A 15,953-nucleotide genomic window follows, 5' to 3' on the forward strand; every position below is an offset into this window, starting at 1 on the left:
GAGACAGCTCGTTGATCGGCGCTCCTTTCACCATACATTTCCATCGTGTTGGCAGCGTATCTCTCTGTTTACACAGGGAGATGTGCTGCCGACAACGATCATAGTTTCGTTATTTAAAATGCGATCAACCGATGATTGAGCATTTGCTTGTTTATCGGCTGATCATTGCCCGGTTTACACAGGGCAATTATAGGGAATGAGTGTTCTGTGAACGCTCGTTTGCCCGATAATTGGCCGGTGTAAAAGGGCCTCTAGTGAATGATCCGTGCAGGGGGAGGGGAAAAATAGCCTGTTTAGAGAAAAATGCCTTTCTTTTTACACTTGTCATTGTACAAAAAAGGTTTTCGAAACTGGACAACCCCTTTTAACCCCTTCAGGATGCAGCTATTATGGACCTCAAAGATGCAGCACATTTTTTCATCACTGTGTTCTAATTTTTGCATTGACATAGCAATATCACGATTATCCATTTTGGCTGTCGTTTTTTATGGTGTTCACCGTGCGGTAAAAATTACATGTTAAATTCATTCTGTTGGTCGTTACGATTACAGGGATACTAAATTTATATAGTTTTTTTTAAAATGTTTTACTATTTTTTTTCGTTTTTACCATCAATGAAACTATATGAGAGCTTGTTTTTTTTGCGGGACGAGTCATATTTTTTAATACAACCATTTTGGGGTACATATAATTTATTGCTTAAAGGGGTTGTTCGGGCTGGGGGCTGTTTTTTATACTGATTTTTCCACAGGATAGGTAATCAGTATATGATCGGTGGGGGTCCGCCACGCGGACCCCGCACTGATCAGCTGTCCTGGCTCATTCCGAGCGCTGGTAGCTATGCAGGGTCGGTTTTGGAAGCCGATGTCTCTATACACTGTATAGTGGCCGTTTTGCAGAACTGCAGCTCTGCTTCTATTCACTTGCTGCACGGCCACTATACAAGGTACGGAGACATCGGCTTTCGGTGTATTGTTAATTTTTTAAACTCTTCTGCTAATTACATTTATTTTTGTCATGAACACTATTTGATATTTTCTTAATAAACTTTATTAATCTGATTAACTCATTTTTTAATCCCACAAGGGGACCTCAAATGGCAATCTTCAGATCGCTTATATAATGCTTTGGCAAACTCTCTGTATCATAAAGTTTTGTTGCCTCTCAGTGTAAAAGTGACAGGCAGTCTATTAGGACTTAGGCTTTTGGCACAGCATAATAGGTATATATCCATGGCAAGCCTGTGGGTCTTTGTTAGCCTTAAAAACCCATCAATGCCTAGCTATCGTGTCGCAGGGCAATGATGGGGTGACAGAGGACGCCCCCTCTCTCTTTGTAGCCACTTGAATGCAGCGGTTGCCATTAACCTTGGGATCTAAGGGTTCACACAGCCAGGATCTGAGGTAACTGCGATCCCGGCCGTTGTAGCTGGATGTCAGCTGTATATTACAACCGACACCTGCTGCCATACACTGGGCATACCATTATGTCATTATTGTGGTCAAAAGACCGTAATTAGGACATAACAGTATGCCTGTTTGCGCAAACGCTAAGGCCTTATTCACACGGCTGTATATCACGGACTGAACACAGCCGTGTGAATAAGGAGCATTTTCCTACCTATTATGAACTTCGATGTGATTGGTAACAGTTCGATGACTCGCAGGAACCGCTGTCGCTGAACCCATCAGTCCCGCTGACCTGACAGATACAGGTTTCAGCGCTAGATACAGCTGCTCTGTATACAGGATACAAAGCAGCTGAATCTCAAAAAGTTAAAATTATTTTTAATAAAAAAGTAATTAGAAAGTTGCACCAATCACACTGATACACTGTTTTGTTTAAAAAAAACACCTTTTAAAGGTGTGCATGTCCTTGAAGTGTCCACAAGACATTTTAAGTCTTTCTGTTACAATTCCATTGAGTCCAGACAATTCTCTTTGAGCTAAGCAACTTTTATTTCAGACTGATACATTTAACCCGCACTGATACATTGTAACAAATTATTAGGATGGACTAGATAAAATAGCCTCAGCTGTGAGAAGTAATTGGTTGGATACCACCCAGCTTACCCAGAGATGGACATAACAAACAAACGGGTGAATACAATTTTTGAAGTCTTGAGGACCCTTCAAGGACTTCAATATTATGGGTAATATTTTCATTTTGGCATAAATTGCCCCCTGACCCACACCGGCCCTACGACCTTTGTATATGCAGTTCTATATGATATCGTATAAAGCCATCGTATTCCGTCCCGTCCCCCCTCACCTTCTTGCTCCTCTCCACCATTGCTCAGGAGTCAGAAGATGTGAACGTTTGAGTCCATCACATCCTCGGACTGCTCCTTTGCCAGATTACGTCCTCTCTTTATCTGTGATTGATTGTTGATTAGAGAAGTTAAATGATGGCTCCGTTCCGGGTTCGTTTGATCATCTCGACTTGGTCTTTAGCTTTTTAATCTATCCTCTCTTTATTGTTTTATGGAAATAATGTATCACCACAACCCTGCCAGGCTTTCTGTAATGATTCACACGACCTTTCCTTTGATCTTGAATATTTTACGTAGTTGATTTGTGATTGATTTTGTGTGTGTTATTTGTGTGCTCCTGTTTATTTCTCAGAACTTAGTATTGTATGTCTAGTTTTTCCAATTTATTTTTTTTACAGTGAAGTTACTTTAATCTGGCATGTAATAAACCCGAAAATCTCACAATCCAAAAATGAATAGCCCAGTAGTCTTACATTTTTCAAAACCAGAATGCCTGTTTCACACACAAGGTTTTGACGCGTTTTCAGCAGCAAAAACTGCGACAAAAGGACGTAAAAACTACTCGCGTAAATATACCCCAAACAGAGAGAAGTAGTTAAAGGCATATGAACGGCATAGAGTGGGTTCCCTCTATGTACCAGAACGGGTTGGCATCTTTTCCACCTAAAAATACCTGACAAAAAGGGTATGCAGTGTTTGGGGCATGGCATCATGCAAAGGCCTTTTATAATTTTTATATACCTGTAGTAAAGGAAGGGTTAAAGTGTAACTAAACGTTTAACAAACTTCTGATGTGTCACAGTCACATGTCAGAAGTTTTGATTAGTGGCGGTCCGAGCACTAAGGCTATGTTCACACGGGGTCTTTTGCCGAGTTTTTTGACGCGGAAACCGCGTCGCAAAACTCGGCAGAAACGGCCCGAGAACGCCTCCCATTGATTTCAATGGGAGGCGTCGGCGTCTTTTTCCCGCGAGCAGTAAAACTGCCTCGCGGGAAAAAGAAGCGACATGCCCTATCTTCGGGCGCTTCCGCCTCCGACCTCCCATTGACTTCAATGGGAGGCAGGAGAAAGCGTGTTTTCTGCCCGCGGCGCTCAATGGCCGCGGGCGAAAAACGGCGCGATCATTGCTATTCACACGGAGTATTTTGGGGGAGGAATATCTGCCTCAAAATTCCGTTTGGAGCTTTGAGGCAGATATTCCTCCCCCAAAATACTCCGTGTGAACATAGCCTTAGACTCCCATCAATCACTAGAACGAAGCTGCAGAAACGCACGTGTGAGCGCTGAGCTGCTTCATTTCTGTCCAGCTTTTTCCGGAAAGCCGATGTAGCGATGTACGGGCTCTGACTTTCTGTTGAGCCCGTACACCGCTGCATCGATTTCCGGAAAAAGCCGAACAGAAACGAAGCGACTCATCGCTCACACGAGCACTGTTGTCCAAACACTGAGACCCGCACCAATCAAAACTTCTGACATGTTACTATGACATGTCAAAAGTTTGAACGTTTAGATACCCTTCAACATCCCTAAGGGTGTCCGCATACTTTTGGCCATGTGGTTTATATATGTATATATTTATTTTTCTCTCTATTTTCTAATATTCCTCTACTCCACCAGTCTTGTCACTGAGCTTTAACGCCTAGCTCCAAAGTAATAAAATACAAAGCCCTGGGGTAACAGGCAACATTTAGGTATGCGGGCGGCCCGGCCCGATTTTACATATGGCTTATTCTAGGTTGTGAAACACGTGTTCGCTTTGATCCCTTACTTAACCTTTAATAAAATTGGAATTGAGTTACTTAGGTAGGTGCGGAATATTACATTAATATGTCAGTTGTACGGTCTGCCTTTAATTAAGAAAATAAATCCCCGTTTCCTGCGATGCGACATAGGAGACGAAGGCTTACGAGGTGCGTCTTGTCTGACTACTCCTGCACTACATCACTTATCATGTTTGTCTAATTTCTCATTCCTGTGGAAGGTTACTGGGGTTAAAGGAGATCTCCACCTACAAATTAATATGTACCGGTAGTTTGCAAAAGGCACAATTATTCTACCTGATGATAATACTCAAAAAGAACAGGTGGGGGAGGGGCACTCCTATTGCTATACTACATGCATGGACACAAATTCCAGACCCCGTGTTCGGTAATATGGAAGTGCATTAATGATTAAGCCCTTTGACCTTTCTATAACCAATACCTGTAATATATGATTTGTAATAAAAGGATTGAGGCGGGTGGATTCATTATTTTTCATTCCTCTGGCACTAGGATACCAGTAAGGTGAAATGGGGAGGGGAGGGGGTTATATTGAGAGCGAATCTGAATTTAGACTGAGGTCCTCTTTCCAATTGAAATTCATCATGACTATGTGTATTGTGGCGTAACCAGGGGATAATCTCCAACTGTCCCAAATATTAGACTTTAACCCCTTAAGGACTGAGAATTTTTTTTTATTTTTTTTTTGTTTTTCACTCCCCACCTTCCAAGAGCCATAACTTTGTTTTATTTTTATGTCAATAGAGTAATGTGAGGACTTATTTTTTGCAGGAGGACTTGTACTTTCTAATGGCACCATTTATAGTACCATGTAATGTACTGGGAAACTGAAAAAAAATTATTTGCAGGTTGAAGTTGGAAAATAAATGTGATTCCTACACTGTGTTTTGGTTTTCTGTTTACGGCTTTCACCGTGCGGTAAAAACGACAACTTTATTCTGTGGCTCAATACGATTACGGTGGTACCAAATTTACATAGGTTTTTTTTTCATATTTTACAACTTTTTTAAAAAAAAAATCTTGATTTTGTTTTACTACATTCTGAGAGCCATAACTTTTTTTTTTTTTTTTTCATTGATTGAGCGGTGTGAGGGCTTATTTTTTGCGAGACGGACTGTCGTTTTTAAAGTGTAGCTAGAGATTTGGCAAACTTCTGACGTGTCAAAGTGACATGTCAGAAGTTCGCGCACTGAGACACCCACCAATCGCTAGAACGAAGCAGCTGAAGCGTTCGTGTGAGCGCTCAGCCGCTTCGGGGCTGTTCAGCTTTTTCTGGAAATAAATGTATCGTTGTACGGACTCAATAGAAAGTCTATGAGCCCGTACTCCGAAACATCGGCTTACCGGAAAAAGCCGAACAGACACGAAGCGGCTGAGGAGAAATGGGAAAAGGGGGGTTTTGAAAAATAAATAATAATTAAAAAAAAGAATATATATATTTATATTCAGGTTTTTTTTATTTAATTTTTTCACTTCTTATAACATACATACACATCTTATTAGCCCCCTAGGAGACTTGAATCAGCGATCATTAGCTCGCTGGTACAATACACTGCAATACTAATGTAATGCAGTGTATTGTCATTTGTACAGGCTTCTGTTAAGCTGTGCCAGAGGCAGAAAGAAGGCAGTCCTGGGGCCTTCATTAGGCCCCTGGGCTGCCATGACAACCATCAGCACCCCAGATAACATTGTGGCCACAACGTCGCGATTGACCGCAGCATTTAACCCCTTAACGCTCCAGGACATACTATTATGTCATGGTAAGTGCATCGTTCGCGCTCCATGACATAATAGTATGTCATGGAGTAAACACGGCGCCGTTCGCGCGGGGCGCGTTCATGAGCTGTGATAGCTGCTGTTTCCGACAGCAGACTATCACTGCTCAATGTGCCGGGACCGATCGCGGAGCTCCCCCGCCGATTAACCCCTCAGAAGCCGCGTTCAATAGCGATCGCGGCTTCTTAGGGGTTAATCCGCCATCGCCGGCCTGCTACACGATAGCGGCCGGCGATGGTGACTATGGCAACCGGACACCAAACAATGGCGTCCGGCTATGCCATAGACGGAAGCTTAGTGGGTCCTGACAACGTCAGGACCCACTATGCTTGCTGTCAGTGAGTAGCTGACAGTTCTAATACACTGCACTACGCATGTAGTGCAGTGTATTAGAATAGCGATCAGGGCCTCCTGCCCTCAAGTCCCCTAGTGGGACAAAGTAATAAAGTAAAAAAAAAGTTAAAAAAAGTTGTGTAAAAATAAGAAAATAAAAGTTTTAAAAGTAAAAATCCCCCTTTTTACTTTATCAGTCATTTATTATGAATAAAAATATATAAACAAACAAATAAACTGTACATAATTGGTATCGCCGCGTCCGTAACGGCCTGAACTACAAAATTATTTTGTTATTTATCCCGCACGGTGAACGCCGTAAAAAAAATAAATAGTAAACCGTACCACAATAACAATTGTTTGGTCACTTCACCTCCCAAAAAATTGAATAAAAAGAGATCAAAAAGTCGCATGTACCGAAAAATGGTATTGATGGAAACTGCAGTTCGTTACGCAAAAAATAAGTCCTCGCACGGCTTTATTGATTGAAAAATAAAAACGTTCTGGCTCTTAGAATAAGGTAACACAAAAAGTGAATGATTGTTTACAAAACGTATTTTATTGTGCAAACGCCATAAGACATAAAAAAAACTATAAACATCTGGTATCGCCGTAATCGTATCGCCCCGCAGAATAAAGTGAATATGTCATTTATAGCGCACGGTGCACGCAGTAAAAAAAATAGAATAAAAAAACAATAGTAGAATTGCTGTTTTTTAGTCACCACGCCACCTAAAAATAGAATAAAAACTGATCAAAAAGCCGCATGCACCCCAAGAAAACTACAATGGATTCCTCAAGGGGTCTAGTTTCCAAATTGGGGTCACTTTTGGGGGGTTTCCAATGTTTTGGCGCCACAAGACCTCTTCAAACCGGACATGGTGCCTAATATAAAAGAGGCCTCAAAATCCGCTAGGTGCTCCTTTGCTTCTGAGGCCTGTGTTTCAGTCCATTACCCCACTAGGGCCACATGTGGGATATTTCTCTAAACTGCAGAATCTGGGCAATACGTATTAAGTTGCGTTTCACTGGTAAATCCTTTTGTGTTATAAAAAAAATGGTATAAAGAGGATTTTCTGACAAAAAAAAAAAAGTAAATTTCACCTCTACTTTGCTCTAAATTTCTGTGAAACACCTAAAGGGTTCATAAACTTTCTAAATGCTGTTGTGAATACTTTGAGGGGTCTAGTTTCTAAAATGGGGTGTTTGATTGGGGTTTCTAATATATGGGCCCCTCAAAGCAACTTCAGAACTGAACTGGAACCTAAAAAAATAAATAAATGAGGCAATACTTCGCTTCTCACATTATACTGATAATGAGCAGTGCCCACCCCGAGATGACCCCAGTTTTGACCGTTTGTATAAACGGAGACCCCTATTAGACCGTTCCAGTGCCCGGTTTTCCCAAGCATACACCCCCGAGAAGTGTATTTCTATTGATGAGTCCCTGGTACATTTTAAAGGGAGGGTTCAATTCCGCGAGTACCTGCCGGGTAAGAGGGCAAGGTATGGCGTGAAGATGTATAAGCTGTGAGAGTGCATCAGGGTATACCTACAGGTTTAGGATATATGAAGGAAAGGCCACCCCCAAACCAGACTGCATCCTGAACTACAATAGGTACATGGGAGGGATGGACTTGTCAAATCAAGTCCTGAAGCCCTACAGCGCCATGCGGTGTGGTATAAGAAGCTGGCCGGGCACATCATACAGATGGCTTTGTACAATGCGTACGTGCTACGTCGATGTGCAGGCCAGAGGGGAACTTTCCTGGAATTTCAAGATCTAATCTTTAGGGACCAGGAAGGGGGGGCACCCAGTACTTCTGGAAGCGAGGCCACACGCATCGTACCAGGGCAACACTTTCCAGGAGAAGTTCCCCAAACCGGTGGAAAGAGAAAGAGTCAAAAGAGGTGCAGAGTCTGCTATAAGAGGGGGATAAGGAAAGTCACAATATACCAATGTGACACGTGTCCCGTAAAACCAGGGCTCTGTATAAAAGATTGTTTTAAAATGTATCATACATCCCTTGATTTTTAATTTACCCTGATGCACTCCGCACAGCTTACCCCCCTCATCTTTCCCTTCTGAGCCCTGCCGTATGCCCAGGCAGCTGATAACAGCCACATGTAGGGTATTGCCATACCCAGGAGAACCCACATTACAGTTTAAGGGGTGTATATCTCCGGTGGCGCATGCTGGGCACACTATATCGGACACTGACATGCCATATATATATAAAATTGCAAATCTCACTCTGCACCATCTGCTGCGCATTATCTTTTACACAATACCTGTGGGGTCAAAATGCTCACTACACCTCTAGATGAATGTCTTAAGGGGTGTAGTTTTTAAAATGGGGTCACTTCTCCGGGGTTTCAACTCTACTGGTACCTCAGGGGCTTCTGCATACATGACTTAGCACCAGAAAAGCTCCAGTAGGCCAAATGGTGGTCCTTTCCTTCTGAGCCCTTCCATGGGCCCAAACGGCAGTTTATCACCACAAATGGGGTATTGCCGCACTAAGGACAAATCGGGCAACAAAATGGGGTATGTTGTTCCTTGTGAAAATAAGAAATTTTGATCAAAAATGACATCTTATTGGAAAAAATATCATTTTTTTCATTTCACAGCCTAATTCAAATAGGTGCTGTGAAAAAACTGTGCGGTCAAAATGATAACAAAAACCATAAATGAATTCCTTGAGGGGTGTAATTTCCAAAATGGGGTCACTTCTGGTGGGTTTCCATTGTTTTGATACCTCAACACCTCTTCAAACCTGGCATGCTGCCTAAAATATATTCTAATAAAAAAGAGGCCTCAAAATGCACTAGGTGCTTCTTTGCTTCTAGGGCTTGTGCTTCAGTCCACGAGCGCAGTAGGGCCACACGTGGGACATTTCTAAAAACTTCAGAATCTGGACAATACATATTTAGTAGTATTTCTCTGGTAAAACCTTCTCTGTTACAGAAAAATTTTGAAAAAAATTGAAATTCAGCAGAAAAAATGAAATTTGCAAATTTCATTTCCACATTGCTTTAATTCCTGTGAAATGCCTGAAGGGTTAAAAAACTTTCTATATGCTGTTTTGAATACTTTGAGGGGTCTAGTTTTTAAAATGGGGTGTTTTATGGGGGTTTCTAATACATAGGCCCCTCAAATCCACTTCAGAACTGAACTGGTACCTTCAAAAAAAGACTTGAAATTTTCTTAAGAATATGAGAAATTACTGTTTATGTTCTAAGCCTTGTAACGTCCAAGAAAAATAAAATAATGTTCAAAAAACGATGCCAATCTAAAGTAGACATATGGGAAATGTGAACTAGTAACTATTTTGGGTGGTATAACCGTCTGTTTTTCAAGCAGATGCATTTAAATTCTGAAAAATGCTATTTTTTGTAAATTTTCTCTAAATTTTGCAATTTTTCACAAATAAAGACTGAATATATCGACCAAATTTTACCACGAACATGAAGCCCAAAGTGTCACGAGAAAACAATCTCAGAATCGCTTGGATAGGTTTAAGCATTCCGACGTTATTACCACATAAAGTGAAATATGTCAGATTTGAAAAATGGGCTCTGAGCCTTAAGGCCCAAACTAGGCTGCGTCCTTAAGGGGTTAAGGAGTTAAACAGCCAGGAACAGCGTGATCGCTGTTCCTGGCCGTTACTCCAGGGTGTCAGCTGTAACACACAGCTGACACCCGCTAAGTATGGAGCGCGCTTCTTAATATATCTTTATAGCAGCCGGAGCTTTGTTTTTACTTACATAGCGCTCCAGATCTCCTGTATAGACATAGTGAATTCTATTTTTTTTGCTTCTGTTATATGAAAAGAAAATTAAAGCCATAATCAGATAATTCAACAGCAGATAACCTGCTGTTGATGGTTTCCAAGTTACTGATTTTTGTCTACTTTGCTAAGCTACTGAAAACGGTAGAGAAAGGTAATGGTGTTTTATGTAATAGACGATGGATTTTACATTTGAGGACTATATAGGCGAGGGGTCTCAAACTCGGCCGGGTAAGTGGGCCACATATAGAAAAAATGGGAAGTTGACAGGCCGCATTACTTTCAAATTTCATACAATACAAAATTATTGTTAATCAGTTAGTTATTTGAACTACTATAATAATACTACATTGCTATAACAACAGCACTAGGTTTAAACTTAATGGAAATTTGTGCGTTTTCTCCACGTGCTTATTTAAATCTAGTTTTCCATCTTAAGTGTCGCTAAATGCAGTCCGGCGGCTCAGTTGGCAGCGTTTGGCAGACACACAAATGTCAAGATTGGGCAGCCTCTTTTTAGATACTGCCACAGTGCTCTCTGTAGATACTGCCACAGTGCTCTCTGTAGATACTGCCACGGTGCCCTCTGTAGATACTGCCACGGTGCCCTCTGTAGAAACTGCCACGGTGCCCTCTGTAGAAACTGCCACGGTGCCCTCTGTAGAAACTGCCACGGTGCCCTCTGTAGAAACTTCCACGGTGCCCTCTGTAGAAACTGCCACGGTGCCCTCTGTAGAAACTGCCACGGTGCCCTCTGTAGAAACTGCCACGGTGCCCTCTGTAGATACTGCCACGGTGCCCTCTGTAGATACTGCCACGGTGCCCTCTGTAGATACTGCCACGGTGCCCACTGTAGATAATGCCACACACCCCTAGATAATGCCAGTGTCCTCTGTAGATACTGCCACACACCCACAGTGCCCTCTGTAGATGCTGCCACAGTGCCCTCTGTAGATAGCTCCATTGGGGCTCCCTCTAGGAATGGAATCCCCAGCCAGAGTGTTGCCGACGCTTTGACCAGGAATTCCTCTGCTGGAGGAGCCCCTGACGTCACTGACCATACACAGTGACGTCAGGGGATCCTCCTGGACCAGAATGTGCTGTTAGGGGCAACCCCAGACCCGGGGTCCCAGAGCAGAACACTAGTATAGGCTCTGCTTCCGAAACTCTGGCTAAGCCCCTGATATCAGTGTCCATATATGGAGTCCTGGAGCAGAGCCGCTACTAGCACTTTGCCTGGGATTTCAGCTCTGCTCCAGACATCATTGTTCATATCTGGACAGAGATGTCAGGGGCAACCCCAGAGCTGGAGTCCCGGGAAGAGTGCTAGTAGCGCTCCTACTGGGACTCCAGCTGTGCTCCTGACATCACTGTCCAGCTCTGGGGAAGCCCTAGACATCGCTGTCCATATGTGGACAGCAATGTCAGGGGATTCCACAGAGTCCCAGAGCAGAGCCTATACTAGCGCTCTGCCCGGTACTCCGCTCTGGGGAAGACCCTGACAACCCTGTCCATATATGGACAGCGATGTCAGGGAATTCTACGGAGTCCCGGAGCAGAGCCGATACTAGCGGCTCTGTGTCCCGCAGGCCGCAGATGACCGCCTCAGGGGCCGCGTGCTTGAGACCCCTGGTATAGGCAATGTTAGGGAAAGATATTATCTGTGGAAATTGGCCATTACCCCTAATACGTCATGAGAAAAAGGGTTGACTTCATGAGACAAGCCCTTAAAAATGCAAAACTGGTGTTGGTGACTTTAAAATAAATGTTATTTTTGTTTTAAATTGTTCCTAAACTTGCATGTTGTAGATGTTCTTTCTCCCAGCAGTAAGCTTGAATCGCTCTTTCCTTTACGACCTCCATTTTCAGCATGAATATAATGTAGGGGCTCTTGCTGCATCTGACTGTTTCTGCAGCGGCTCTGCATCTTCTGGTGACCATTTTTATCTGTGTCCTTAATAAGTGTCTCCGTTTCCTCTTATTTTCATACTGGAAGATGGACGATTCGCCAGGTGGAGGTCTGCCTGATGAATAGTAACTGCGCTCTTCTGCTTGTATTAAACACCTCCTGGGTATGACGGAAAACTTTCCTGCAAAGCAAATGGAACTGAAGATTGACATTAGTGGGCACTTTACTTCTATAGGTCTAGGAATATTCCAGTGACAAATTCTTAAGATTTCTTAGAATGAGCCGTAAATTAACCCATTATGCTTTGCAACGGTCCTGCACAACGAGTGTTTCTTTCTGTCTTTCTTTTTCTATCTTTGTCTCTCTCCCTATCTCTATCTCTTTTCTTTCCCCCCTTCCATTTCTCTCTTTCTTTCCTTTCCCCCCCCCCTCTCTCTCTCTCTCGCTCGTGCGCGTTCTGTTTCGAGGGCTCATAAGCTGAACTCTGCCTACAAAAGGGCTTCACCCACAGCTCTTGGATAATCCCTACTTCTTACAAATTCTTGACAATCAACTGATCACAAAGTGTCCCCCTGCTGGGACGCCAGTGATTGCCATAACCTTGCCTAACAGTAATTGGTAAGTGTTCAGTTTCCCTGTAGCGCCACCACGGGAGAACTTAAGCATTACACAGTGCTCATACAAATCAATGTATTGTCTGTGTAACACAGGACAGGACAGGTCCTCCAGAGTGAGAGACGCTATTTGTAACCACTCTCCACTTTGGCCAAGGGATGAGGATCCTGAGCCGAGCACCCCCCCCCCCATTAACTCAGAATTCCCTAATAGGGTGTATGGAAATGGGATTTCAAAACCGGACAGCCCCTTTAATTTTCTTGCAGGATGGAGAGTCTTACTTTTATATGACTTTGCAAACAAAGACATGTTGTACTGTTTTAAGCAATAAACACAAAATCCAATTTGCGATTGCAGAGTAGACTTGTGAGTGATATATATCTTTATGGTGGAGGCGGTCAGGAGGTGACTGCTAATCGCAGAGCTCTGTGCTCTCCTGTGGTCTGTGCCTGGAAAGCTGAATAAGAGCGCTGCTCCTGCAGCCAGCGAACATCATTTGAGATTCACTGGCTCCTATCTTATTAGGTTCTCCTTGTCACGCTGCTTAATCTGGCTGCCTGCTGCTTGATCCTTGTTAAACACTATTGCTTCTGAACTCTCTAATAAAGGAGACAGTTTCAGGCAGGACCATTGAGGCGTTCAACATTTAGGGCAATAGCTGCATGATTGGCGGAGGGTGAAATGCGTTGTACATGCTCTTCTCGCTTTTAACCTGTTCCAGTACGGAGAACGAGCACTTGTCCGCTGCATTGTACTTTGTATAGTGGGTAACAGGTCGCACCTGCCATATAGGTGACTGGGATTTGTTATGGTGACGGGCATTGACTGGGGGGGGGTGGATTCTTTGTTACTTCCTAATTACTAGTAATTGTATAATGGATCTAAATGCTGACAATGACTAATTTTAACCTTTAATGACCAGGCCATCTTTTCGTTTTTTGTTTTTTTCCGCCTCACCTTCCAAGAGCCATAACTTTTTACTTTTTTATTTTTTCCTTTGACATAGAGTTGTAGTTTTTAATGACACCATTACCTTATAATATACTGGGAGTCTTTATTTTGTGGGGTGAAAAAAAAAAAGGCAGTTTCCCCTTTTAATTTTTGGGGTTTCGTTTTTACAGCGTTCACCCTGCGGTAAAAATTACATGTTGACTTTATTTTGCGGGTAAATACGATTACAGCGTATAGTTATTTTCATTTTTTTTTACTATTTTTACAAAATAAAAACATTTTGTTAAAGAAATAATTGTTTCGTGTCACCATATTCTGAGACGCAGAACTTTTTTTATTTTGCCGTTGATTGCGCTGTGTGGGGGCATTTTTTGCGGGGCAAGCTGTAGTTTTTATTAGTACTATTCTGGGGTAAATATGACTTTTTAATCACTTTTTATATTGAATTTTTGGGAGAGACGACGTAATCAAAATACAGCAATTCTGCCGGATATTTTATTTTTTATTTTATAACGGCATTTACCGCGTGTGTTTAAATAATGCTAAAGTTAAAAAATTCGGACTTTTCGCGGCAATAACAATTATGTTTATTTTTTTAGGTAAAAATGAGAAGTTTCTTTTTTTTTAAAACTTTTTTAATATTTTTATTTTAACTGTTTGTTTTTGTTTTTCTATTTTTTTGTTAGTGAACAGGTGAATCGCTTGCACAATATACTGAAATTCTTATGAGTATAGGAGCTCAAAGATTGCATACCTGGAGGGCATTCATTAGGCCCCTGGGCTGCCATGACAACCATCAGCCTTCCCGTGATTACATCGCAGGGGGGGGGGGAGCATGGGCTGTCGGACGAGGATGCTGTCCTTCCTCTTTCTACCAGTTTAGATGCCGCCGTCGCTAATGACCTCGACACTAAGGGGTTAAACAGCTGAACTTTAGAGCAGGGTGACAGAAGGAACAATGTGCAAGATTCTTTCTCTGCAGTAATTGGTTTCATCTGGTATGTTTCCCAGTGATTGGTTGAAAGGGAGAGTTGTCAGAGGGAGTTTGAGTGAGAGACTTCTTACTAGTCACAGACACGTATGCTCTGAAAATTGGATAATTCCCCACTTGTTTCTAGCACAGACCCGCTGTAAATTTACGCTGTAAATGTATGGCAGAGGCCTCAATGTGTCCTACATTTACTGCTGCAACGTCTGTGGAGATAATCCTGATCTTGGCCATTTTACCCGTTTGATGCCATGGTCAATAGTGGCCACGGTACCTATGTGGTATGACAAAAGGAGAGGGCTCCCTCTGTCACCCTCATTAGCGCCCCGTTACGCTATTATAGAGTGCCAATGGGTTGTTATGACAGCCCCCAGGCCAGCCATATCTATGCATTGAAGGGCTAATGCACACGACCGTGAGTGCCGCACGGGTCCCATCCGTGGAATTACTATTTTTTTTCCATCCCCCTCAAACAAAAAAAAAACCATAAAAGTTTATCAATTTTATATGTACCCAAAGATGTGCCATTTGAATAATACAACTAGTTCTGCGGTAAAGAAGCCAGTCGTAAATATGGGATGTCCATCATGGTTTGGGAGCTGGACCAACTTTAATGATTGGATGTTACTGTGATTTCCTGCTCTGAGTGAGGCAGAAGGAGCTGTTCCATTTTGTGTTTGGACACAGAGCAGGGTAATTTTTTATTTTTTTTGTCATATATTTGTTTTTTGCGGAAGTGTGGGGTAGTTTTCGTGTTTATAATTTCCCATGCAGGATGACTGGAATGAGTAGTATAAATTTGAGTTCTATCACTTTTATAGGTTTCCCTATTTCCAATGGAGAAGTATGCATGCATGTCTGGCCATGTCTCCTCTGAAAATAAGTGCACTTTGAGGTCCAGAGTAAGGCTGGATTCACACGAGCATGTTCGGTCCGTAAAGGACGGAACGTATTTCGGCCGCAAGTCCCGGACCGAACACACTGCAGGCAGCCGGGCTCCTAGCATCATAGTTATGTACGACGCTAGGAGTCCCTGCCTCTCCGTGGAACTACTGTCCGTACTGAAAACATGATTACAGTACGGGACAGTTGTCCCACAGCGAGGCAGGGACTCCTAGCGTCATACTTAACTATGATGCTAGGAGCCCGGCTCCCTGCAGTGTGTTCGGTCCGGGACTTGCGGCCGAAATACGTTCCGTCCTTTACGGACCGAACATGCTCGTTTGAATCCAGCCTAACTATTGACACCTCCGCCAGATCACAAGTTCCTTTTTGGGGTAATACCCCATTAAAAGAGTAGTCCAAAACTCGGACATCCCCCTGCCCTCAAATTTAAGAAACACATTTTAAATGCACAGGCTAAACAGGGACCAGGAGCAGCATTTTGGAAAATGTTTGTTTATCATTTTGCAATTTTTTAAATTTTTTTTAGAGTTTCTTGCTATTGGGGAAAAAGTTTTCATCTCGGACAACCCCTTTAAGTGTGAAGTCGTAGGCCATGACCCTGTTTGTGTATTGTAACTCAGCCTTTTT

General features: G+C 42.7%; 1 protein-coding gene across 2 annotated transcripts in view; it reads left to right on the forward strand.

Moving 5' to 3' along the window:
• The window catches only part of RSU1 (Ras suppressor protein 1), a 109,311-nt gene that overhangs the window by 41,363 nt on the left and 51,995 nt on the right, over positions 1 to 15,953 (forward strand). The window lies entirely within an intron of this gene.

The sequence above is a fragment of the Rhinoderma darwinii genome, chromosome 5 (genome assembly GCF_050947455.1).
Source record: "Rhinoderma darwinii isolate aRhiDar2 chromosome 5, aRhiDar2.hap1, whole genome shotgun sequence".
In the NCBI taxonomy this organism is placed as follows: domain Eukaryota; kingdom Metazoa; phylum Chordata; class Amphibia; order Anura; family Rhinodermatidae; genus Rhinoderma; species Rhinoderma darwinii.